The following is a 26,105-nucleotide window of genomic DNA, read 5'->3' on the forward strand; positions in this document are numbered from 1 at the left end:
TAGAAAGAAAGGAAATGGAGAACTAGCCATGCCGAAACAAATAAACCAAAAAATTGTATCACCAGATGACCAAGATATGTTGTTGTTGATGTTGTTTAGTCGTTTAGTCATGTCCGACTCTTCCGTGACCCCATGGACCAGAGCACGCCAGGCACTCCTGTCTTCCACTGCCTCCCGCAGTTTGATCAAACTCATGCTGGTAGCTTCGAGAACATTGTCCCACCATCTCGTCCTCTGTTGTCCCCTTCTCCTTGTGCCCTCCATCTTTCCCAACAACAGGGTCTTTTCCAGGGAGCCTTCTCTTCTCATGAGGTGGCCAAAGTATTGGAGCCTCAGCTTCAGGATCTGTCCTTCCAGTGAGCACTCAGGGCTGATTTCCTTAGGAATGGAGAGGTTTGATCTTCTTGCAGTCCATGGGACTCTCAAGAGTCTCCTCCAGCACCATAATTCAAAAGCATCAATTCTTTGGCGATCAGCCTTCTTTATGGTTCAGCTCTCACTTCCATACATCACTACTGGGAAAACCATAGCTTTAACTATACGGACCTTTGTTGGCAAGGTGATGTCTCTGCTTTTTAAGATGCTGTCTAGGTTTGTCATTGCTTTTCTCCCAAGAAGCAGGCATCTTTTAATTTGGTGGCTGCTGTCAGCATCTGCAGTGATCGTGAAGCACCAAGATATATGAGGTCACAAAGCATTCTATTGGCTATATGAGGTTTGGAAATGTTAGCCCTCTGTGAGTATTGGAGCCATTGAAATGCTTAGGTGACTGGGTTGGGCTGGATTGGAAGATGTTCTTCAGCACTTTGCAGGATCAGGCACCTCATGAGGAAGGAACAAGGTAAGCAAGTATAATAGGCATTAATGGCTTTTAACAGCTCATTGTTCCTAGTTAAACTTACTGAGAAAGATCAGTGCCGATCAGCCTCTGGGTGACAGACGAAACTTTTTAATGAAAAGCTTAGGAAGGGAGGGGAAAAACCCAACCTCTATAAACTGGTGGCAATTAGGCTGCAGATTCTCACATTGCAATGAGGTATTTGGGTATTACTATTTTTTAAAAGGTCTTTTGAAAAACCTTTATCCTGATTGGGACTTTGCTGACAGTGGAGAAGGGTCCATCTAGTAGAATCATAGAATCATAGAGTTAAAAGGGACCCCGAGGGTCATCTAGTCCAACCCCCTGCAATGCTGGAATCTCAACTAAAGCATCCATGACAGATGGCCATCCAACCTCTGCTTAGAAACCTCCAAGGTAGGAGAGCCCGCCATCTCTTGAGGGAGTCTGTTCCACTGCTGAACAGCTCTTACTGTCAGAAAGTTTCCCCTTGAAAGTTTAGTCGGACTCTCCTTTCTTGCAACTTGAAGCCTTTGGTTTGAGTCCTACCCTCCAGAGCAGGAGAAAACAAGCTTGCTTCCTCCTCCATGTGACAGCCCTTAAGATGTTTGAAGATGGCGATCATTTCTTATCTCAGTCTCCTTCTTTCCAGTCTAAACATACTCCGCTCCTTCAACCGTTCCTCATAAGGCTTGGCTTCTGGACCTTTGATCATCTTAGTTACCCTCCTCTGCACACTTCCCAGCTGCTCAACATCCTTCTTAAATTCAGATCATGATTTGGCGGTGCCAGGACTGGAACCAATGAAAACTCTGGAAACTCCAAGGCAAAGCATGGAAAAATCTGGCAAGTGCAAGTTTAGGCTTGGTACAAACAAAATTCATTGTTGAGACATTAGTGGTTTAATCGTTTTCAGAGCCTTCATGTTTATTTCTTCATTGAGAGTTATTTATCTCTCTTATGTGACTATTCCGAGGGAGGGGCTTGTAGTATCATAAAATACGGTGCAAAAAAAATTAAGGTCAGGTCCAATCAAGCAATCAATAGAAGAATGAAATTCTACAGTGGCTAGCATCAACAGCCAGAAAAGGCTATGGTGAGCAAGCACTTCCCAAAATTGTATCAAACTATCCATCACCTGTCATAATACGTTGTTAACTTGGTTGAGTGATTGGCAACTGCAGAGATAGCACAGTGAAAGCAACACATTACCCCTTTTTACATTGGCCACAATATTAGAGACAAGAGGAAGGCTTTGTTTTAGTTGTGATAAATTATCCACCAATTAAATATCCATGTTTCTTTCCTTCCCCTAAATCAAAGGCCCATCTACCATTAAATTACGCCAAATCAGGCAGCTTACAAATGCAACTCCATTAGGTGATTCACACTTGCTATTTAGTTAACATATGGCGCCCAGTACTGCTCCCTTTGGCACTGTATGTTAGAAGTGCCTCCCTATCCTGCAATAAACATGAATCACACCTTTGAGCATCCTTCTACTGATGGCTAGGAAAGATGTCAGTCCTCAGTGTGCTGTTCGCAATCAAATGCAAGTTGTGTTATTTAAAATCAGGATATGAGACCTGGAGGCAATTTAGGTGTCTGAGAGAAGAGTCCTGATAGCTAAGCGTTTTCTGAACATATTTCCCCTGACACTTTTTCTTTTTTTTTCTTTTCTTTTTGGTCCTCCAGTGAGCACATGCTAAAGAATTCCTCTTTTTGTCTTCTGAAGTGATTGTTAAAATAACTGTAAGAAATAGTAGTAAAACACGGACAAAAATAACATTTGCTATCAAGCTTTTGTGGTGAAGAGGATAAGAATTCTCTCTTGTTCCTTTAACTCTGGAAGGAAAGAAAGAAAAATGACTAGGGCTCAAAGAATTCTTTGGAATTCTGATTTCCAGCTTTCACAGGAACATGCCCATTTCTCAGTGATCTTAAACCTATGTCTAGGCTGAAGCATAATAGATTGCAAAAGATATTTTGTATGCTATTCCTTCAAACTATACATTCCTTCTCACAAACCTTGGCTATGTGAAAACAATGGCAATGTGATGCAGTTTGTCTGTCTCTCTCATCTTCACCTCATGAAATCAAAGCCATGCTGGAGAAGTTCTGTTAGAGGCCAGTTCAGATTTAGGAAAAGATTAGCTGAGGATGTTATGCTTATGCAAGAGTCAATTGGTATTTCTGTGTTGGAAACGCCATCTCCAGTAGATGCAACTCAGTTCATAAGAATTTTAATCTTTTAGTATTTTAACTTTGTGTAGGTTTTAACGTATGGCTGCAATTTCTTTTTCTAGATTTGCTTCTTGTTTTTGTAAAGGTTTTATCATTTTTGTAAAGCTTTTCCTTCTACAGTCAAGCGAGGTATGGCTTTCATGAAATAAATAAATAAATTGCATGAGCCCCGCGGAGATCTCTTGACAGGGTTGGTTGAAGGGGGAGGAGGAATGAGATGAGGGACGAAGCAGGTTGTCAAGAGAAAGCTATGCCTCAGTAACAATGCACATCCCAAACGCTGAGGGGGAGATGTACGATTAGTGTCAGGAACGTGGCCACCCCACAGAGCACAGGGGATGGGCTAGACTCAGAGATTGAACTAAGTGAACGAGGGTCTGACTCTGCAGATGAGAACTGGCTGACACGATCAAGAGAGAACAGCCTGACCCCCCCCCCTTTTCCAGAGAAGACACTATTAGCTCTCAAGCAGAGGGAGAGTTAGAAGGCAGTCAGAATGTTGCTAGGCAACCAGCAGATAAGCAGAGGTCTGAGTCTGGGTCGAGTTAGAGTGGTAAGGAGGAGGAAGCTCAGGCTCTTTCTCTCTGTTCTAGGCATTTGAATAAAATCAGAATGCAACAGAAGGGCAAGAGGGGAAAGGCAGGAGTCTGGTGTCCTTCCTGCTGCGGGAGGGGTGAAACTTCAGACTGACCAACAAACGTAAATGTGAGCAGGCGAGAAGCCGGGCTCTGGGTGTGTATTTTGTAAATAAACATAGATAAAATTGCAGGAGAGTCATTACTTCTTATTGGGGCTCGATTGCCTGCCAGATATCATTACAATTAGATCTTGGCCCTACCTCCTGTTAATGAATTACTTCCAGACTCTGGGGAGGTGCCAGAAACTTGGTTGGACAGTAAGTTGGCCATGTCAACTCTGTCTCCAAGGATGCAATGTCCGTTGAGCCAGCATGAGCAGACCAGCCTACTTGCAGAAGTGCCCTCTTGCTCATTCCCTTAGCTCAGGGCAATGACTACATGATCCTCAGGGTACCTTCCAACTTTGTGATTCTGTGTTCACAAATGACCGTGCATGCCCTGCTCTTCAAAGGAAGACGAGCTCAGCCAAGTTTGGGACACCATCTTAGCTTACACTTAGCTGTGATCCTGAGAGCTCTGCTTCAGCTGCTTTGTTCTGCACCTTGTAACACATTCTATGATCAGGCTGCAAAGCGACTTTTGGAATAAAGCCTTTGGGAATAATCCTTCTGAGAATCCAAATATCGTGTCCACAAGCGTCAACCAGGGAAGTGAAGAAGGAGCATGGCGGATGGGAGGATTTTGCACGATTCACTTAGGTGGTTTTCTCAAGGAGTATACTGGTGCACACTGTGAATACCACATTGGGCTTGGATTAGGGAGCCCTTGGTCTGCATACATCAGATTAACTCACATCACAGAGTTTAAAGGGGGGCAAAACACAACCACCCTATAGATGCAATCTTAACCTTAACGTAGGCTAGGACCCTATCTGCCTACAGACTGTCTAGCCAGAGTGGTGCATGCTCTGGTTATCTCCCGCTTGGACTACTGCAATGTGCTCCACGTGGGGCTACCTTTGAAGGTGACCCAGAAATTACAACTAATCCAGAATGTGGCAGCTAGACTGGTGACTGGGAGTCGCTGCCGAGACCATATAACACCGGTCTTGAAAGGCCTACATTGGCTCCCAGTACGTTTCCGAGCACAATTCAAAGTGTTGGTGCTGACCTTTAAAGCCCTAAACGGCCTCGGTTCAGTATACCTGAAGGAGCATCTCCTCCCCCATCGTTCTGCCCGGACACTGAGGTCCAGCTCCGAGGGCCTTCTGGCGGTTCCCTCGCTGCGAGAAGCCAAGTTACAGGGAACCAGGCAGAGGGCCTTCTCGGTAGTGGCGCCCGCCCTGTGGAACGCCCTTCCAGCAGATGTCAAAGCGATAAACAACTACCTGACATTCAGAAGACATCTGAAGGCAGTCCTGTTCAGGGAAGTTTTTAATATGTGACATTTTAGTGTATTTTTCATCTTTGTTGGAAGCCGCCCAGAGTGGCTGGGGAAACCCAGCCAGATGGGTGGGGTACAAATAATAAATTATTATTATTATTATTATTATTATTATTATTATTATTATTATTACCTTCTTGGAGGGAGAGTGGGATACAAAAATCATAAATACAGTGGTACCTCTGATTACAAACTTAATTCGTTCTGGAGGTGAGTTCTTAACCTGAAACCGTTCTTAACCTGAGGTACCACTGTAGCTAATGGGGCCTTCCGCTGCCGCCACGCCGCCGGCACACAATTTCTGTTCTCATCCTGAGGTAAAGTTCTTAACCCAAGGTACTACTTCTGGGTTAGCGGAGTCTGTAACGCGAAGTGTTTGTAACCTGAGGTGTTTGTAAACCAAGGTACCACTGTAAATAAATGCTGGCCTCTGTTCAGCTCTCTCTGCAGCCTTTAGGAACATGAAAAACGGTAGCAGGTTTACTGTTTAAATTAGGGCCACTGTGTCAGCAGTCAGATGTGAATGGGTGGCATCATTTCCGACAAACAAAGCTGTGGCAGGAATTGTCCACAAGCTTCTTCCTCTTTTGCCCTGACTGACATTACTTAGGGCCTGGTTGGTGATGGGACATCCTATTTGTTTCTAGAAAGAATGACACTGTTTTGTTTTGTTTTATTTGGTGTGGTGTGTGTGTGTGTGTGTGTGTGTGTGTGTGAAGTGAAGCTGGTGGTGGTGGTGTGGGAATGTAAGGTAAAGGGACCCCTGACCATTAGGTCCAGTCATGACTGACTCTGGGGTTGCGGTGCTCATCTCGCTTTATTGGCCAAGGGAGCCAGCGTACAGCTTCCAGATCACGTGGCCAGCATGACTAAGCCGCCTCTGGTGAACCAGAGCAGCGCACGGAAACGGTGTTTACCTTCCCGCCAGAGCAGTACCTATTTATCTACTTGCACTTTGACATGTTTTAGAACTGCTAGGTTGGCAGGAGCAGGGACCGAGCAACGGGAGCTCACCCCGTCGCGGGGATTCGAACCGCCGACCTTCTGATAGGCAAGTCCTAGGCTCTGTGGTTTAACCCACAGCGCCACCCACACACAAAAATGCTGAATGTGGTGGGCAGTGGGCAGCTCCTTCCTTGACTTCCCCTGAAGTGATAGTGGTGAGATTCTGTCCATGAAGAGCATTTTCAGATAATCTTTGCTCTCTTTCTCTCCTCCCTCCCCACACCCGATTTCAGCTCAGTTCTGCTTTTCCTCTTGATTGCTAATGAATCCCCATGATCTGAGGCAGAGGTATTTCTCAGTCCTGCTCCTAGAGGTCTGTTAAGCAGAGATGTTTGGGAGCGCACCTGGCATGCACAGAGAATATGTGCTCTGCCTATGAGGTCCGGCTCATCCAGCAACACTGGGGAATGTTAGTTGAAGTGTAATTGTGTGTGTGTCTTTGTTGTCTCTCTGCTTGACTTCCACTCCTTTTTCTGTATTTACAAATGATGTCTGATGGTAACAGAACTGCAACTTGCTTCTGTTTCCCATGAAGACAAGTGGTTGTTGTAATGCACAGGCATTTGTTCGAGATATATTTCAACTTTAACTAAATCATATAATCTCACATCCCTCCACTGGCATTCTTCATAAATCACTTTTTTTAAAAAAGACACGCACAACCCCAAATGCCTGTATTTCATTTTCATCCCACGCATTACTAAATGCATTACCAAATCATGAGCTGAGATGGAAAACAACAGAATCCAAATAAATATTGCAAGGAGACACGTCAAAAAGATGCTGAATTACAGTGGAGCGAGTCCAAATTAGAAGTGTCTTTGTTATCCTGCAAGATCAATCATTTTACAGTAACATAAAAGGCAAACATCTTTCTCAGCATAACACGCTCAGCAGATCCCAGTCCAAGATTCTGCAGCGAGGAAAGATCCCAAAGAAAGCCGCAGCACGAAGCATCTGACAGCCGTTTCCATTATCTTGGTGCAACATCTCCCTCTAGTGGGAGCAATGTTACTGCATAAACAGTTGAATGCTACCTTTTTTTAGAGGAAGAGGTCTCCAAACTTTCTGCCTTGAGGCAATTACCTTGCCACATCATTTTGAGCTCTGTTAAATACCTGCATCAGTCTATTACTTAATCTATGCATGTTGCAAAGGTTTCCGTCTATGCAGGAGTGCTCTAGAAAGTCACCATCACCCCATGTGAATTAAGAACCCTCAACCCAGCGTAGCAAGGGAAGATCAGCCCCAATGGGAAGCTTGTCTTCCAAGGGAATCTCCAACCACTGTAGATTTTCTTAATGAAAAAACCTTGAGAAGTTACCAAATTGTAATATTTTGTTGGAAGCTGCCCAGAGTGGCTGGGGAAGCCCAGCCAGATGGGCGGGGTATAAATATATTATTATTATTATTATTATTATTATTATTATTATTATTATTATTATTATTACAGATAGGTAGCCGTGTTGGTCTGCCATAGTCAAAATAAAAAAATTCCTTCCAGTAGCACCTTAAAGACCAACTAAGTTAGTTCTTGGTATGAGCTTTCGTGTGCATGCACACTTCTTCAGATACACTGAAACAGAAGTTGCCAGATCCTTCTATATATAGTGTGCGGCTGTAACGTAGTGCCTGGCTATATACAATGGACTGTTTCACTATATAGAAGGATCTGGCAACTTCTGTTTCAGTGTATCTGAAGAAGTGTGCATGCACACGAAAGCTCATACCAAGAACTAACTTAGTTGGTCTTTAAGGTGCTACTGGAAGGAATTTTATTAGAAGAAGAAGAAGAGTTTGGATTTGATATCCCGCCTTTCACTCCCCTTCAGGAGTCTCAAAGCGGCTAACAATCTCCTTTCCCTTTCTCCCCCACAACAAACACTCTGTGAGGTGAGTGGGGCTGAGAGACTTCAGAGAAGTGTGACTGGCCCAAGGTCACCCAGCAGCTGCATGTGGAGGAGCAGAGATACGAACCCGGTTCCCCAGATTACGTGACTATCGCTCTTAACCACTACACCACACTGGCTCTCCAGTTATTATTATTATTATTAGCTGCAGGCTCACCTGCCACAACACAGCATAAGAGCCATTGTTCTGAGATACACCCAGATGATCAGTGCAAAGTGTGATGCAACTGAATGTTAGGTTCTGTAGGCTAGCCCTGCTGCAGAGAGACAGTTGGACTGACGCCTCCATCCCTCTCTCCCATGCTTGCTTGCATCAGATCACTGTGCACAAGTGGGGGAGGGGAGTTAGGAGAAATCCTAGTACAGTGGTACCTCAGTTTACGAACTTAATCCATTCCAGAAGTCCGTTCTTAAAACAAAACCGTTCTTAAACCGAGGTGTGTTTTCCCTAATGAGGCCTCCCGCCACTGGTGCCCTTCCACCATTCAGATTCCGTTCTTAGACTGAGGTAAAGTTCTCTAACCAAGACACTATTTCTGGTTTTGAGGAGTTTGTAAACTGAATCATTCTTAAACCGGGCTGTTCTTAAACCGAGGTACCACTGTACTTTTGGAATTATGGTGGTGGAGGAGACTCTTGAGAGTCCCATGGACTACAAGAAGATCAAACCTCTCCATTCTGAGGGAATTCAGCCCTGAGTGCTCACTGGAAGGACAGATCCTGAAGCTGAGGCTCCAATACTTTGGCCACCTCATGAGAAGAGAAGAAAAGTCCTTTGCCCCTCTTTGGTTCACTTGCAACAGAGGTTTCTTTTTCTGCGGGGGTTTTCTTATTAAAGATGGAGATTACTTCCAGAAGGCCTTGGTGTCAGATTGTTCTTCTCCCCACAGGTGTGAGGAACCCCTTGCCCTCCAGGCATTGCTGAACTACAACTTCCAGAGACAGACAGACGCCAACTTGCTTGCTGCAAATTTTGGAGCAAAGGTTGGGGACCTTTTGTTCTCCGCATGTTGCTGAACTACAACTCCCAGCAACATCTGGAGAACGAAAGGTTCCCAACCTTTGCTCCAAAACTTGCAGCAAGCAAGTTGGCATCTGTCTGTCTCAGGAGGACAATGGAGGAGTGGATCTTGGGGGGGGGGGTGAAGTCTAACCATTGGAGAGTTACAGTGTCTGCTGTGGCTGTAGAGACCGATGCAGAAGAGACATGTTTAGTTGTAGCTGGGGCAGATGAAGGCTGCAGCTGCACCATGGCAACAGATCCTGCATATGAAACCAGATTATCCACTGCATCTGTTAAAAATATGTTGAATGTTGAAAAATGTGAGTCATCTAATTGTTTATTCAAATATGCATGACTGAGCAGTTTTGTAATAAACTACTGAGGTGTCAGTAGATTATCCCCCTCATGTTTTGGGATGGAATAATTTTCCACTTAATAATTCTGGCTACATGGCTCTGTCTCTATTTTTCCCCACCATTCCAAGACAAACCTCATGTATGTGTTCTGATTTCACTCTCTTTTTGTGGAATGAAGCAGTCTTATTAATGAACCTAATGTTGTGCTCTCTGCATAGCTGTCATGTCAATATGTTGGTGAATTTAACAGAAGATTACCCATTAGCTCTGATGCCACACTTAGCTTCCTGCCTTGCCAAGCATGAACAAAGTGAGCACCAAGGGCTGTGAAATGCAACGTGGCTTGACAGAAACCTGCCTTTTCAGGCCACAAACTGTTGCAATAACACACCTTGACAAGGAAAGTGTTGCCTTTAAGAGACGGCTCCTGTTGCTTCCACATATTCTTCAGCTCATCGTAAAAAATTAAGCACTGCGTTGGTGATACTCTGCATGTGAAACATGCCCAGCGAAACACATTTGCTTCTAAAAGCAGAAGGTGCCTGTTTGTGTATGTGGTAATTGTGTGACTAAATTTGCGTGTCGAGGTCCCCAGGGCCACACCAATAACTCACACATCACACAGAATTTTTTGTTTAAGGTTTTTGGCATAATTTTGGCCACAACTTTATTAAAATACAAATTTGTGAGTGGTTGCGTAGGCATTGGTTGCGACTATCTGCCCCCACCATGGGGGACAGACTGACATTCCGCACAATGCGAAAGTCAGAATGGGGGAATACACTTGGGGGTAGCGACGGAGCAGGGAATCTGCCCTCACCCCAAATGCAACCAGGAGCTCATTGCTATGGCCCGAGCCCCCTTGACAGAGTGGACAAGCAATAGTTAGCCCCCAATTCCTTTAACAGAATCCCTTGCAGCAGCAGCATTAGAGGGGCAGGCACAGCCAATCCATGCCCCTCAACCAACCAAACCATAAACCAATGCCTAACTGCAACCTTACAAGTTGTGACGATTTGCTACGCAGTAGGCAAAAACCAAATGGCCCCAGCCAATCAGCCAGATGGACAAAATTCCTACCAGGCCCCCGCCCCAAAAGCAGATGACCCCATAACAGGCATAGCAAGGTCAAAGCAAACAACCCTATTCTAGGGAGGGGGGACGGGCAATCCGCTGCACGGGCGAAAAGAGGAAGCCCTAGCCTCGTGCAAGGAGTTTTAGCATTTCTGGCTGTCAATCAATAAATGGCAACATTAATTTCTTCCCAACAACAAGGGAAGCCCCAATCGCATCAGTGGCCAACGATCAGTTAGCCCGCCCCCAACCTTGGAGTGTCCTGGCGGCCCCCACCACAACACGTGCTCTCCATGAAGGAGGACACGCTTTCTCAGTATGTTGCCTGAAATGGGATTCAGCAACCAGCAAAACCAAGGGAGAATAATTCTCAGGAGCACCACAAAGCATTTTGGAGAAATTGCTTCATCAGAGGCACCATTACAAGTGAATCTAATCTCATCATCCTCCTAGTGAAATATGCCCTTGATGAAGGAATTTTCCAAAATGTGTTGGAATTTAAATAAATTGTTTGGGGCACACCTGAGAACTCTTCTCTCTTGGTTTTGATGGTTTGTGGAGTGCCCTACCTGCTTTTGGTTTATTCAGCAACCACTAGGAACAGGGCCAAAAATCAGTGGTCATCACCCCACGTGAATATATATATCTGAGAACATACAATGCTCTCCTGCAGTTCCATGTTTCAAAAGGAGGTTGCTAGTGATGGGTAAGTGGTCTTTCAGGGACTAATTACCAACTCAGAGCCAAAATTGGGGTGTGGGAGAAGTAATGTACTGTATGTGACAAAAAGACTTCCCAGCAGTCTACTTTGTATGAGGTACGAGGGTGGTGCTGTGGTCTAAACCACGGAGCCTCTTGGGCTGGCCGATCAGAAGGTTGGCGGTTCGAATCCCTACGACAGAGTAAGCTCCCGTTGCTCTGTCCCAGCTCCTGCCAACCTAGCAGTTCAAAAGCACACCAGTGCAAGTAGATAAATAGATATCATTGCAGCAGGAAGGTAAACAGTGTTTCCGTATGCTCTGGCACTCATCACGGCGTTCTGTTGCACCAGAAGCAGGTTAGTCATGCTGGTCACATGTAGAGATGTAAAATTTCCGGAAATTTTGAAGCCATGAGGGGGGAAAAGTTTTTTTCCTGTTTTTTCCCGGGGGGAAATAAACTATTTTTTCATTTTTTCTGGGAAAAATGGCTTTCTGTGTCCCCCCTAGGCCTTCCCATCTCTAGTCACATGACCCAGAAAGCTGTCTATGGACAAATGCCTGCTCCCTCAGCCTGAAAAGCGAGATGAGCGCCACAACCCCATACTTGCCTTTGGCTGGACTTAACCATCCAGGGGTCCTTTACCTTTTACTTTGTATGAGTAAGGATTGAGGTCTCAATCCTCTGTCCCCCTTTCTCAAGAAACCTTCTAATGAGGGAGGGGAATTTCCAAAGGCTCCCCCCCCCCAAAAAAAAATTGTCAGTTAGGTGATCTGAAATATCAGAATTCTAATGATTGATGTAAGTTTTAATTAAGACCTTCAAAATATCCTAAATCCAGTTTGACAATATCATTGCCAATTAGTCCACAAAGTTTACGATTCACAGCATATTTTTAGATGAAAAGATATGGTGACAGTAATATATGCCCTCCAGGTGGATGCCCACAGGCATTCGTGTGCCCACCAAAACCTGCTATGGTTCATGCGAAAAGTCTCAGTAAACACCCTCTCAAAAATCAACAATATATGAGAGACCTTGCTTGCTCAGTTCTTGTTTACAAAGGATTAGCTTCTCCAAATTTAATAAAATTGGAATCTTTTCTAATCTTCTCTGTATCGTTCCAATTTTAGAATATGTGCTGCCAAAGGGAGCACAATATGCCCCCTTAAAAATGGACACATTTTATTGTATGTCTGGAAGGGTTAAAAAACTCTCTTCCCCATCCAGAATCTCAGTGAAAACCACCAACCCAAACCAAGCAATCAGGCTTGGAGTTCACAGTGCTTTTTTGAGCCTATCTAAGGGGCAGCAGAGGGACGCGGGTGGCGCTGTGGTCTAAACCACTGAGCCTTGGGCTTCCCAATCAGAAGGTTGGTGGTTTGAATCCCCACGACGGGGTGAGCTCCTGTTGTTTGGTCCCTGCTCCTGCCCACCTAGCACTTCGAAAGCATGTCAAGTGCAAGTAGATAAATAGGTACCGCTCCAGCGGGAAAGTAAACGGCATTTCCGTACGCTGCTCTGGTTTGCCAGAAGCGGTTTAGTCATGCTGGCCACATGACCCGGAAGCTGTCTGCAGACAAACCGTGGCTCCCTCGGCCTATAGAGTGAGATGAGCGCACAACCCCAGAGTCATCTGCGACTGGACCTAATGGTCAGGGGTACCTTTACCTTTTAAGGGGCAGCAGAGTGAAGTCTTTCTGCATGATATATGTGAGGCATTGTGCGTGGTGCATGCTGTGTATGTGTGTGAGAGAGAGGGGGAGGTTGTTGGGGAAACGCCCTGGGGTGCTACTGCAGCCCCCAAACTCCATGCGTCCTCCAGTATGCACAGCTCTGGAAAAGGGATTCCCCTTCTTCTCCAGTGTGCTTCAGCAACATATACCAACTGGTATATGCACACTAATCTGGTGTAAAACAGCAAGAAGAATGAGACATTGTAGAGCTAATCTACACATTTATTTACACACTACATACAGACAAAGGAATCACTGTGTCCTTTCTCTCCAGCTCCGAGAGACCAGACAGGACAAAGGCAAAAACAAAAGTACAGCGTAACAGTACACACAGCGGAAGAGATAAGACTGTCTTCCGTTCCCACACTCTCCCAGACAGGCATGTGAATTACACCAATCACATCTGCAGCATCAGAAGCATGAAATACTAACAGAAGTGACTGTGAGAGTATTTTTTATTTATTCTGCTCTTTTTCTGTCCCCTTCCTTTCACCTTTTTAAAGCTCCCCATTAATGAGCAAACCACAACTGAAATATCTGAAGAGAGACCCTCCCGTGATATCAATAATAAATTTTCCAACCTTCATCTTGAAACTAGTCAGATTCTTTAGAGAGCATTCAAATTCTTCCTTCTGAGATCAAAGCCGTCGTATTTTCTGCCAAATGCTATTTATGACCAAGGCACTCTCATTCATTACCTAACTTACAGGCTACCTATATTCTACTTTAGCATATATGGCGATTTCCCCTTCCCTCATATTAATCCTCCTGGTACATTTTTATGCCTGAATCGTATCTCCTTAAGCACATTATGACACAGCCTTAAAGTACTTGTAATACAGTGGGAAAGAATTGTGTTGTTTTATGATTTTAGGACACAGTGTTTCATATTATTAGTTTAAATTGCAGATTTTAATATTTTGCAACTGATTTGGGAAGCATTTGTGGAGGGTGGGGAGGAAGAAGGAATGGGGCAAACCTCAGCTCCCTGCAGCCTTAGCCAGTAGGAATCGGATAAGAGTATAATGTCCCATTTTTCTTTCTTTCTTTTTTTTAAAAGATGATATTTATTAAAATTTCACAAACAATAAAGAGTTTCAAAATTTAAACTTAAGAAAAACAATAATGAAAAAATACAAAAACAAAACACATGTAAAATACACAGTAAAAAACAATTGACACAAGAAAAAAACCGTTCACAAAAGAAGAGAGGAAAAAGAAGAAAAAAGAAAGAAAGAGAAAACCCCAAAAAGCAAAACAGAAAATAGATTAGTGTTTTCATATCTTGTACTTCATTCACTAGTTTCTTGACCTCCTCATACCTCCCTTTTTGTATTCCAGTTCAAATATTTAATTCAGCAAGTCCTTACCCTCTAACATTTATCCTTACTCAAGATGTTAACCTATTGTGCATATAAATTTTCCAATTGTCAATCCCTATTTACATATTCTTAAAAGTCTTTTTACCAATACCCCTTATTTTCCATCAGACATCATTTTAACATTCCTTAATTTTACAGTATTTCTGCAAGTAGTCTTTAAATTATCTTCTTCCACCGACTCTTCTCCCTGGTCACGGACTCTGCCAGTCATTTCCGCCAGTTCCATATAGTCCATCACTTTCATCTGCCATTCTTCCAGTGTGGGTAAATCCTGTGTCTTCCAATACTTTGCAATGAGTATTCTTGCTGCTGTTGTTGCATACATAAAGAAAGTTCTGTCCTTCTTTGGCACCAATTGGCCGACTATACCCAGGAGAAAGGCCTCTGGTTTCTTCAGGAAGGTAATGTCCCATTTTTCCTCCTGCCCCCCTTTCTGACTAGGAAGTTACCCATCACCCTTTATGTTCCCGTTATATAAGCATCTGCGGAATGTGCATTGTCTAGTTCCCTTTCATCCCTCATAAGCAGAACCACCAGAACAAGAGAAGAGAGCTTTGCTTCCTGCTGGCATCTTAGAATGCAGGTATGAAGATTCTTCCCCATGTTCCCGCTAACAAGTTGGCACTGAGGACTGGTTTCACCTCCCTCTGCAACACTTCTGAAATGAGCACTTTGTTGTAGCTGCTCCACCGAGGACAGAGCTTGTTTCAATCAGAGCAGCCCCTGCCCCCCAAAATTCGTAGTTGCTTTCATGGCTGAACTTTCTCCCTCCTCACCCCCACTTTGGCCTTTGGTTAACTTTATGAGTTGGCCAAAGGGTTTTCCTCCTTTCTCTGTAGTTTTTGTTTTCAAAAAGCTCATGGCTTTCATGTGCCACATTTCCTAGAATAGAGACAGAAATTAAATTCTATCAAATGCAGCAGGGCTGGGCAGCTATAGTAAGCCTCAAGGATTTTCTTTCTTTCTTTTTTAAGAGGAGGAAATGGCTACCGAGAACCTCACAGGTGCAACAAGCAAGCACAACACTTTTTTAAAAATGCAGAAAAGCTCAGGGAAGATCCTGGGCGGCTCGTAAGGCTGACGTAGGGCTGGACCACACTTACCGTTTCCTCCGCAGTTTCCAAGTACTGTCCATGTCTGAGCACCTTTTCTTTTTTTGCTCTGGAGCTTTTCCAACAAAAACCACAGTCTTTAAAGCTGAATCGGAGTAAACAGCAATCTATGGAGAAGCCAAATTGCCATTTGCTCCAATTCAGCTTCAAAGAGCAGGTTTTTGTAGGGAGAGAGAGAGAGAGAGAGAGAGAGAGAGAGAGAGAGGCACTCAGACATGGAGCTGTAAAGCTGTAAAGGTAAAGGTAAAGGTAAAGGTAAAGGTAAAGGTAAAGGGACCCCTGACCATTAGGTCCAGTCATGGACGACTCTGGGGTTGCGGTGCTCATCTCGCTTTATTGGCTGAGGGAGCCGCCATACAGCTTCCAGGTTATGTGGCCAGCAGGACTGAGCCGCTTCTGGCGAACCAGAGTAGCGCTTGGAAACGCCGTTTACCTTCCCGCTGGAGCGGTACCTATTTATCTACTTGCACTTTGACATGCATTCAAACTGCTAGGTTTGCAGGAACTGGGACCGAGCAATGGGAGCTCATCCCGTCGCGGGGAATCGAACCGCTGACCTTCTGATCAGCAAGTCCTAGGCTCTGTGGTTTAACCCACAGTGCCACCCATGTAAGACAAAAAGTAGGAGAAGGCTATTGATGGCTACTAGCCATGATGGCTAAGTTCTGCCTCCACAGTTGAAGAAAGCAATGCTTCTGAAGACTAGTTGCTGGAAATCACAGGAGGGGAGAGTGCTCTTGTGCTCAAATCCTACTTGTGGGTTTACCACAAACATCTGTTTGGCCACTGTCAAAACAGGATGCTGACTTGGGTCCCAGATTATGGGTGCCCAACAGCATGTATGATCTTACATCACCCACCACCTGAGGTGGCTGCTTCGGCCTGCCTCACGGACCCTGAGTATCCTGGTCCCAAGCTCTATAGGGATTTTAACATCAGAGCTTAGCCCAGTAGCTAATTGGCAGCCCGTGCAATGCTTTCAGGAACAGCATTGAAGAGGATATATCAAGAACTCTGGCCAAAAGTTTCAATATAAGGAATAATTCCTACTCAAGAGTTGAAGTGAAAAACGTATATATTCTGCTAAGAATAACAGTTTGAAGCTAGTAGTAAATTTAAACACAACGTGTAAGTATGATTGTTTTAAAGTAATGGTAAGTTTGGATACAACGTTTAAGTACAGAAATAATGTAGTTTCAAATATACAGTGATATAGTACAAAGGTACATGAAATACCAGTGCACAACAATTGTTTTATACAAGTCTCAATAGCAGTCAAAAAGAGTCCATATTATATAAAATCAGAATAAAGAATAAAGGATCAAATAGGGCCAAAAAGGAGTATCCGGAGTGTGAATCAGATGTACGACTCAGTAGTGGTGACCAGGACAGGGCCCTGTTTCGGAGTACATGCCTTCTTCAGCTGGTAATATCAAAAAATATGTCAAGATAGATCAAGGTGCTTCAATCCATAGATCATAAATATAATAAATTATGTACATTCTAAAGTGTGTTAACACATATCATGATATTTGGTTCCATACCTCGGTTTTTTGACGACTATAAATCTGTTGGAAGTCAGCAACAGCATGACATGACAGCAATAGTCAGCTGCAGTGAAAAGTTGAGCTTTTGCATTTTGCACTAGCTGATCTTGCCACACTGTAAGCTGCTTTAAGCATAATGTACACGGGAAGCTGATAGGCAAATAAAGTAACTACGACTAGCCCTTAACTTGTGAGCAAGTCATTCCTTATGTACCCATAGGTCAAGCCGCTGGCTGCCTCCATGGCAGAGTGATTACTTCCTTCTCCACTTGGTCCTCTACCTTCATCCTCATGCACACACTTAAATGCATTGTTCCTGTGGTGTGGGCTTTGACAAGGTCCCCCTGAATTCTCAAACACAGGTATTACCAAAAGGACAGAGGCAGAGACAGAGAGAGACAGACAGGTCCCGCCACAATATCATTTTATATCTCCATAACTTCTAATAAGTAGTCTGCTTAATAACATCTGGTGGTTCAGGTATCATGAAGTGGTATGCCAGTGTTGCGAAGCAGGGGTGGAAAAACGTTTAGCTTAATGGCATCAGGGCATGAGATTATATGAATTGTGCATTGTGGTTTGAGAGGGGAAAATTCAGCACAAGGGCTTTTCTTATGGGTAGCAGCCCTGCATCTAGGATGTTGGTTACTTTTTTTGACAAGGCTTTGGGTTGCAGTGTTGGTTTGTTGGTTTGTTGGTTTGTTTGTTTGTTGTTTTGCATCTTCAACCCAGGCCCGCAACCCCAAATCTTCATGGAATCGCTAATCCAAGTGTGAGGGGCTGCCAAGTTCAACTGTGAACAAAATATTGTGGAAACATGTGTTAAACAGATTCTGACATTTTCCTTCTACATTTGTCATCGTTATTCATCAGCTTTATGGAGTCTGAAATAAGCAGCATCAAAATCATCTCCCTAGACATAAGTATATAAAAAACAAACATATGTCTATAAAAATAAATGCCAACCAAAAGCAAATGTGTCATAATATTTATCAAACATTCTGGGCCAATTCCAATCTGGGTTCTGGCCTGATTTGGGAACTGAATTGGCCCTGATGGACAAATTTGATGTTTACCCCTGTTGGTCTTCCATGATTCCCAGAGGCTTTTGATACCATTGACCATGTTGCCCTCCTGGAATGGCTCTGAAGCTGTGAATGGATGGCACTGTGTTATGGTAGTTCGCCTCCTATCTGCGGTCCCAGTTCCAGAGATATTGGGTGGTGATATTTTGGCTCTCTGGCATTTATGTTGTGGGATGCTACAGGGTACCATCTTGTCCCCCAGTGCAATTTAACATCTATATGAAGCCACTGGGAGTGGTCATTAGGGACTTTTGGATCATGTAACTGTCAGGAGCTCATCCTACACTCGAGCAGGAGCCTGGCAGAGACACTTGCCCGACTGACATGTTCTCCCCTCCTGGTCAATTTTTGGGAGCTTCAAAAGCTTTCTTCAGCCCGAACATCACAGTGACCAATGCCAACAGACACCGGCACACTTAGGGATCCGCAGAGTCTGCACAGTTCGCATGACAGACCTCAGCAACTCAGCATTTTGGCTAATCTACTTTATTTACATATAAGCACACACGGAGCACTGCAACATGGCTCCCTCTCTCTCTAGCATCAGACAGCAAAGAGAAAAAGAACAAAGGACCATAGTCCCACTTCACGGAACACAGTAACACAAACATCCTGTCTCTGTCACTTCCCACTCTGTGGAGTCAAAACATATACCGTCATGTGAAAGACAACAATCCCATGACTGCAACCACGGAGCAGGAATTCTAACAGTAACATGTGAGTTATATGTCGCTGGCCACAATATTCCTTATTCATTCATGGGAGAAAAGGAAATGCTAATGTACGTAGCAAACAGCTGTGTTCTCATGGCCTTGCAAGTGAAAGTGACAGTGTGAGAAACTGTATTGGCTTATCTGTGAAAGCTAATTAGTGCACGCTCATACTTTACCAGCCATGTGCCATTATGATAATTCCTACTGAATAAATGCTGAGCACAAGGAAATCATATTAACTCCTGCAAGGAGAGTTTACAAATAGCAGGCCATGCTAAGTTCAGGTTTGTGAATGGGGGCATTAGACAAGGTCAATTATGATCACAATTATCTTCTACATTTGTGATGCTACATGCCCTAAGCCAGTGGTTCCCAACCTGTGGGTCCCCAGATGTTATTGGACTACAACTCCCATCATCCCTGACCACTGGTCATGCTGGCTAGGAATGATGGGAGTTGTAGCCCAACAACATCTGGGGACCCACAGGTTGAGAACCACTGCCCTAAGCCCTTGACCATGGGTAGGCAAACTAAGACCCGGGGGCTTGATCTGGCCCAATCACCTTCTAAATCCGGCCCATGGACGGTCCGGGAATCAGCATGTTTTTGCATGAGTAGAATGTGTCCTTTTATTTAAAATGCATCTCTGGGTTATTTGTGGGGCATAGGAATTGGTTCATTTTCTCTCTCTCCAAAATATAGTCCAGCCCCCCACAAGGTCTGAGGGACAGTGGAGTGGCCCCCTGCTGAAAAGTTTTGCTGATCCCTGCCCTTGACCATTCACCCACAATCTCATCAGGGTTCAACTTCAGTTTATTAGCCCTCATCCAAATCACAACTGAGTCTATATACTGGTCCAGGATCTGCACAGTCACACCTGATTCAGATGTAACAGAGAAACAGAGTTGCATTTCATCAGTGTCGTAATGGCACCATGATACAAATCCAGCCTGGTTTAACACCAGGCAATGAGGAAGCTTCAGAGACTCTATGGACCACCATACATGGCTGCTGCATTGTGTTTGGCTTCATGGATGACAAGACAGATATGTAAGAGGACATTATTTCCATTCTGCCCTTGTATTTGGCACACACAGCACTGTTTCTGTTCCACTGCAGTTGGTCTTCCACCCAACCTTATTATTTGTCTGGGAGGGGGAATGTAGTCAATTATATATTTCTTGTGAACTTAAAGAAACAACATCAGCAAATCCCAATATATTTGCTTTTTGTTCCAGACTTGGAGAAAATACGCGAACATCAACAATTTTTGCTTCTGTTTCCATTTTTTTCCTCAGTTCTCAGACAACCAGGATAGAGTTGCTTTCACCTTCCCTCTCTGTGTGAAGAACAGCATGAGCTTTGATAGAGTCCAGCCGCTTTACTTTTCTCAACTACTTGCTCTCAAGTGATTTTGTCATGGATCTCTCTCGTGAAAGGGAATAGCTAATGTACAACTGGGAAGTATTCTGGTAGGACCTTTGTGGCAGTTCACTTGGAGATGGGGAGGATCTTTTGTCTCCGGTAGCTGAGGAGAAAATGATAAAAGTGCATAAGAAGGAGTGGCGGCCTTGTTAAGGAATGCAGTTAATGGGTTAATTCTCCATGAGTCAGCAGGGATGACTCATTCTCCACATGCGCCTGCGGGCATATTGTGACTGTCTTATCAGTGTTACTGAGCTGATTTAGCATGTAACTTTGTGTATATAAGGGCTCAGGTTGCAGCATACTGTGTGGGTTGTAGTAGGAGATTGCATGAACAGCTGAAGGCTAGCTGTTGGAACTGTGAAGTTGAGTGAATACTTTTTGGATAGATTGTCTGAGAAGAAGTTGGAGAACTGCCAGACTTCAGAACTCAGAGAGCTCTAGCAGTTACAGGACTTTGAAAGCAACTGAACTTGGCTGTGGACTTAAGACAACAAGAACTTTGAAGCAGAGAACCCTCTCTGGGCTCAGAGAGAGAAGACTACTTGTGACGTCTGTAAATAGTGTGTGCATGTACCGTATTTTTCGCTCTATAGGACGCACTTTTTCCCCTTCAAAAATGAAGGGGAAATGTGTGTGCGTCCTATGGAGCGAAGACGCCATAGCCCGGTGACCCTCTCCCGGCTGGAGAGGTAACGCGGGGCTATGGCAGGAACCTCCATAGGCGCGCGTCACCTCTCCAGCCGGTAGAGCGCGCGCGGGGCTAAAGAAGCCATAGCCCCGCGACTCTCTCCCAGCTGGAGAAGTGACGCGTGACTATGGCAGCAGCCTCTGTGCTGCGCCTTTCCACTGCTCCCTGACCTGCTCTTTGGGGCTGGTGGTGGGCTTCCCCCCTCCAGCCCCAAAGAGCAGGTTGAAAGGAACCTGAAGCCTGGAGAGCGAGAGGGGTCAGTGCTCACTGACCCCTCTAGCTCTCCAGGCTTCCAAGGTAGCCTGAACGCACCTTAAACGGTACCTTGTTTTAGAGCGGGAAAACAAGAGGGGGAAAATTCTCCCACTCTCTGTGCAGTGCCTCCTGCCGCTTCACTGAAGGGGCGCTGGGCAGAGAGCGGAAGAATTTTTTTCCCTTGTTCTCCCCCCTCTAAAACAAGGTGCGTCCTATTGTCCGGTGCGTCCTATGGTGCGAAAAATACGGTATATGTTGGTGTTAGCCTAGTAAAGACAACTCTGCTAATGACTCTTTTTTGTGTTGAGCTTAGCAGCTTTATTTAGCTTTTCCAAAGCATATACCTAACAGCCTTTAGGATTGGGATGGGAGACAGTCCACAGACATTTCCTTATGCAAGCTCTACTGAAATAGCAAAATACTGGAAAAGTGAGTTAATACCAACAAAAGACAAGTGGCAATTGAAGTTGTGTCAGTACCTCGAACTAGCCAAAATGACAGAACTAATAAGAAACCACTCAAGCAACAAGGTAAAAAAGGAACTGGTTTGCTTCAAAAACTACGTGACTAAGGATAGTTCCAAAAATAATACTTGGTTGTGCTTAGAATAATTTCACAGATATAATGGAAAAAATGATTTAAATAAAGGAGTACAGATTAACTAATGAGTACAGGTAACTAATGAGAAGTGTTGAAGCCGCAAAGGGATAGAGGGAAGCCAATTAACATATCAGGGTTTCAAACAAGTTTGGTGGAACAAAAAGAAAGTGCTTGTAAGGAAAGAAAGAAAAGAAGAAATATTAATGTAATTTCTTTCTGGGAGCCTTTTGTATAGAATATTCAAATTTTGGTTTGTATCCTTTGAACACTTGTGTGTATCTTTTTAATTCTTTATTATTATTCTTTTTGTGTATTCGGGTGTAACTTTTAATTTATACCTTTCTCTGTAACTTCCAAAAATGCAATAAAAGTATTAAAACAAATAAATAAAAATGAAATAAATAGCTGTTGTCTGAAAACATGTTTCTTGTTCATTTCAGGAGAATTTAAGATTGAAATCTACTCACCCTTGTCAGTGGGATAAACTGGATTTAAATCAAGCTTTCTTGCTCGACTAGTCTTTCAGTTGAGCTGAAAGTCAAATAAATATGATTGCTATACTATCCCAAAATAATGCTGAGGTTCTTCGGTGAGAACTGGCGACACCTGTATAATAGCAGTCTCTGATGGCTTCTTGTAATAACACCCAAAGGAGAAGAAAGTCACTTGAGGTTCCTCAGTTGATTGATGCTTTGAGAAAGGAACATTATTTTGTGTAGCATGATCATGCGGACAGAAAAAAAGGAAATGAATCAAAGGGCAATGTTGGTGTCTATATTACACAGTGCTTTAAAGAAACAATCACAGGAGGATACTTCCTCTGTTGTTAGAATTCAAAATACACATGGTTCCCTCAGCTTAATATTGAGCTGGGATATTTTGAAAGCTGCAGTGAATTTGCTTCCACCAGAATTGATTCCTTGTCAATAAAAAGTATCTAACCATATTTATATATATTCTCCATTAATATTGATAGTTTGCAATTGACATTTGAGAGTAGCTAATATTGCAAATAGAATTATATTTAGTAATTGACATGTTTAATATCTGACAGACAGCAGCTTTCAGTACTATTATTGGCTTGTGACAGTGTAAGCATTAGGTAGCTAAGTGTGCTTAGAACTGTGGAGTGAGGATATGGATTTACATCCTACATGCATTCATCTTAAACGTGATAGTCAACATCTGTTAACTCCTGGCAGCCAACCTGAGTCTGATCTAAAGTCTCGAGCATCTGGTTTTACCTTTCAGAAAGTGCTTAAAGGATATCGGAGGTAGAGTTATATCAAATGCAGTAGTGTAGTGGCAAATTCAGAAGTACAGGGTCCCTTCATGATAACTAGACCAGAGCCCCTCACATCCATGGCCCCTTGCAATACTAAACAATAAAAATGAGCTTTCTGTCTCTTGCTTTGTTTGGAGTTCTGTTGAGTGATGAACTCAAGATGAGGGCATGTCTTTTTGAGGTTCAGAAAGAATACAATGAAAGAAAGAGCAAAAGTGAGGTTTTTGGGTTTATTTTAGAGAGTTAAGTTCAGCTGAGAGAGAGCTAATCTCTCTCTCTCTCTCTCTCTCTCTCTCTCTCTCTCTCTCTCTCTCACACACACACACACACACACACACACAGAGAGAGAGAGAATAAAAGTGTGTTGTTATTGTTTTGCAGAGTAAAGTAAAGCAGCTTTCAAGAATTTCAATAGTTTGGTGACCTTTTTTTTTTAAAAAAAAGAGAGTTGTGGGGTAGAGACATCAACATGCGGATCTGAAATGAAAAGCCCCACGTTTCAAAATACCACATACACAGCCCAACAAGACAAGGACAAGAATCTGCCAACAACATACAAATCAATCTGGCTAACCTGATTCAAAAACACCCACCCACCCCGTTCACACTTGAAAACAAAGTTCACCACAGCCAATCACAAACAAACAACCACACCCTAGGCCAACCCCAATTTCTCTCACCACCAAAGGAACAAAAGTGAATAGTAAAGAGAACTCGCACAGTGACACTGACACAAAACCTCACACATGCACCAAGTAGAATAGAAGCATCACCACCCAACCCCATCCCTATTCACCATGGCCCCCTCCACCTCGTCCCCCCTTTTCTTCCTAAGGTATCACTAATGTCTCAACAAATCAAACTGATCTGTAGAAACTGTAACTTGAAAAAAGAGAAATCACAATACAGTGGTACCTCGGGTATATACACTTCAGGTTACATACACTTCAGGTTACAGACTCTGCTAACCCAGAAATAGTGCTTCAGGTTAAGAACTTTGCTTCAAGATGAGAACAGAAATCGTGCTCCAGCGGCACGGCAGCAGCAGGAGGCCCCATTAGCTAAAGTGGTGCTTCAGGTTAAGAACAGTTTCAGGTTAAGAACGGACCTCCAGAACGAATTAAGTTCTTAACCCGAGGTACCACTGTACTATTGTAAACCAAGAAATCTTCAATAAAAATATGTTTAAAATAAGTAAATACCAGAAGCCTTACTAAAGTAACAGCAATTTTCCTTCAAATGAAGCCCACTTCAGGCACTTCTCCAGAGAATGGAGGCATCAGGAGGAATGGAAGGAGCAGAATCTTCTCATATCCCTGAGCATCCTTGGCAACGGATGTTATGGCAAGAAATTGCGAAACTCTGAGGGGAGAAATTCTGGTGGTGCAGATGATGACCTATTAGGTTCATTCTTTAACTGCTTAGAGCGGTGATCCTTGACTCTGCAATATTATGGGGAAGGTACAGGGGAGTACCATACACCCAGAGAACCTGTCATTGTGCCATGGGTGTGGTTGAGTCCACCGAACACATTCTCTTGACTTGCCCTTCTTATGCAGAGCTTAGACATAAATTTATAGACCCACTCCTATGTCAATCTAGCTTTCTATCCAGAGAAAACCAGGTTTTACACTTGCTGAATAACATCACTAGAGCTATACCTTCCTTGGTGGCCAAATTTCTTTTTTTAGCTTTTAAGCGTCGCAAGGTTATAATTGACTGTATTGATATGGGGCTATCTGTTTAGCCCATTTTAGTGTTGGCTAAGTTCTAAAATTTTCCTGGCGCTTTTAACTGTGTATTGACAAATGTACTTTTTTTTCTGACTGACGGTCGAATAAAAGGATGATGAGAGCAGTGGTTCTCAACCTGTGGGTCCCCAGATGTTGTTGGACTACAATGCCCATCATCCCTGAGCTCTGGCCTTGCTAGCTAGGGGTGATGGGAGTTGTAGTTCAACAACATCTGGGGAACCACAGGTTGAGAAAGGCTGGCTTAGAGGGCAATTTACACCAGAACTTGGCAGTTCCTGAAGGCATGTCAATGCATATAATTACATTTTGGGAGCTGGGTTCATAGGATGCTGACCCAGCGAGAGCCCTGCTTCCAGAAAAATTAGAGGTCTATGACCCTAAATGGCCCAAGATAATTAGACCGCTTTCCCTCATACATGTTAAAATTAAAGCTTGAATTAAACTGGGAACATAGTTTGCTTTCAAGGATACTACCATTGGGCTTTTGAACTCTTGTTTACATTCATTTGGTAAACATGGGGTGCATATGTTTCTTTCTGAAGATGCTTATCAAGCAAGAGCATCAAGCTGGGGTGCATGCAACCAATGTGCTCAAGAGTCTGGAAAGCAAGCCTTATGAGGAAGGATGGAAGGAGCTGGGTATGTTTAGCCTGGAGAAGAGGAGATATGAGCCATCTTCAAATATCTCAAGGGCTGTGACATGGAGGATGGAGCCATCTTGTTTTCTCCAGTTCCAGAGGGTAGAACCCGTACCAATGGATTCAAGTTACAAGAAAGGAGTTTCCGACTAAACATTCGGAAAATCTTTCTGACAGTAGGAGCTGTTGGCGGACTCTCATTGCTTGGAGATGATGATGATGATGATGATCAATTCAATTTATATATTATAGAATCATAGAATCATAGAATCATAGAGTTGGAAGAGACCACAAGGGCCATCGAGTCCAACCCCCTGCCAAGCAGGAAACACCATCAGAGCACTCCTGACATATGGTTGTCAAACCTCTGCTTAAAGACCTCCAAAGTAGGAGACTCCACCACACTCCTTGGCAGCAAATTCCACTGTCGAACAGCTCTTACTGTCAGGAAGTTCTTCCTAATGTTTAGGTGGAATCTTCTTTCTTGTAGTTTGGATCCATTGCTCCGTGTCCGCTTCTCTGGAGCAGCAGAAAGCAACCTTTCTCCCTCCTCTATATGACATCCTTTTATATATTTGAACATGGCTATCATATCACCCCTTAACCTCCTCTTCTCCAGGCTAGACATGCCCAGCTCCCTTAGCCGTTCCTCATAAGGCATCGTTTCCAGGCCTTTGACCATTTTGGTTGCCCTCCTCTGGACACGTTCCAGTTTGTCAGTGTCCTTCTTGA

This window comes from Podarcis liolepis (genome assembly GCF_965112155.1).
Source record: "Podarcis liolepis genome assembly, chromosome: 13".
NCBI lineage: Eukaryota > Metazoa > Chordata > Lepidosauria > Squamata > Lacertidae > Podarcis > Podarcis liolepis.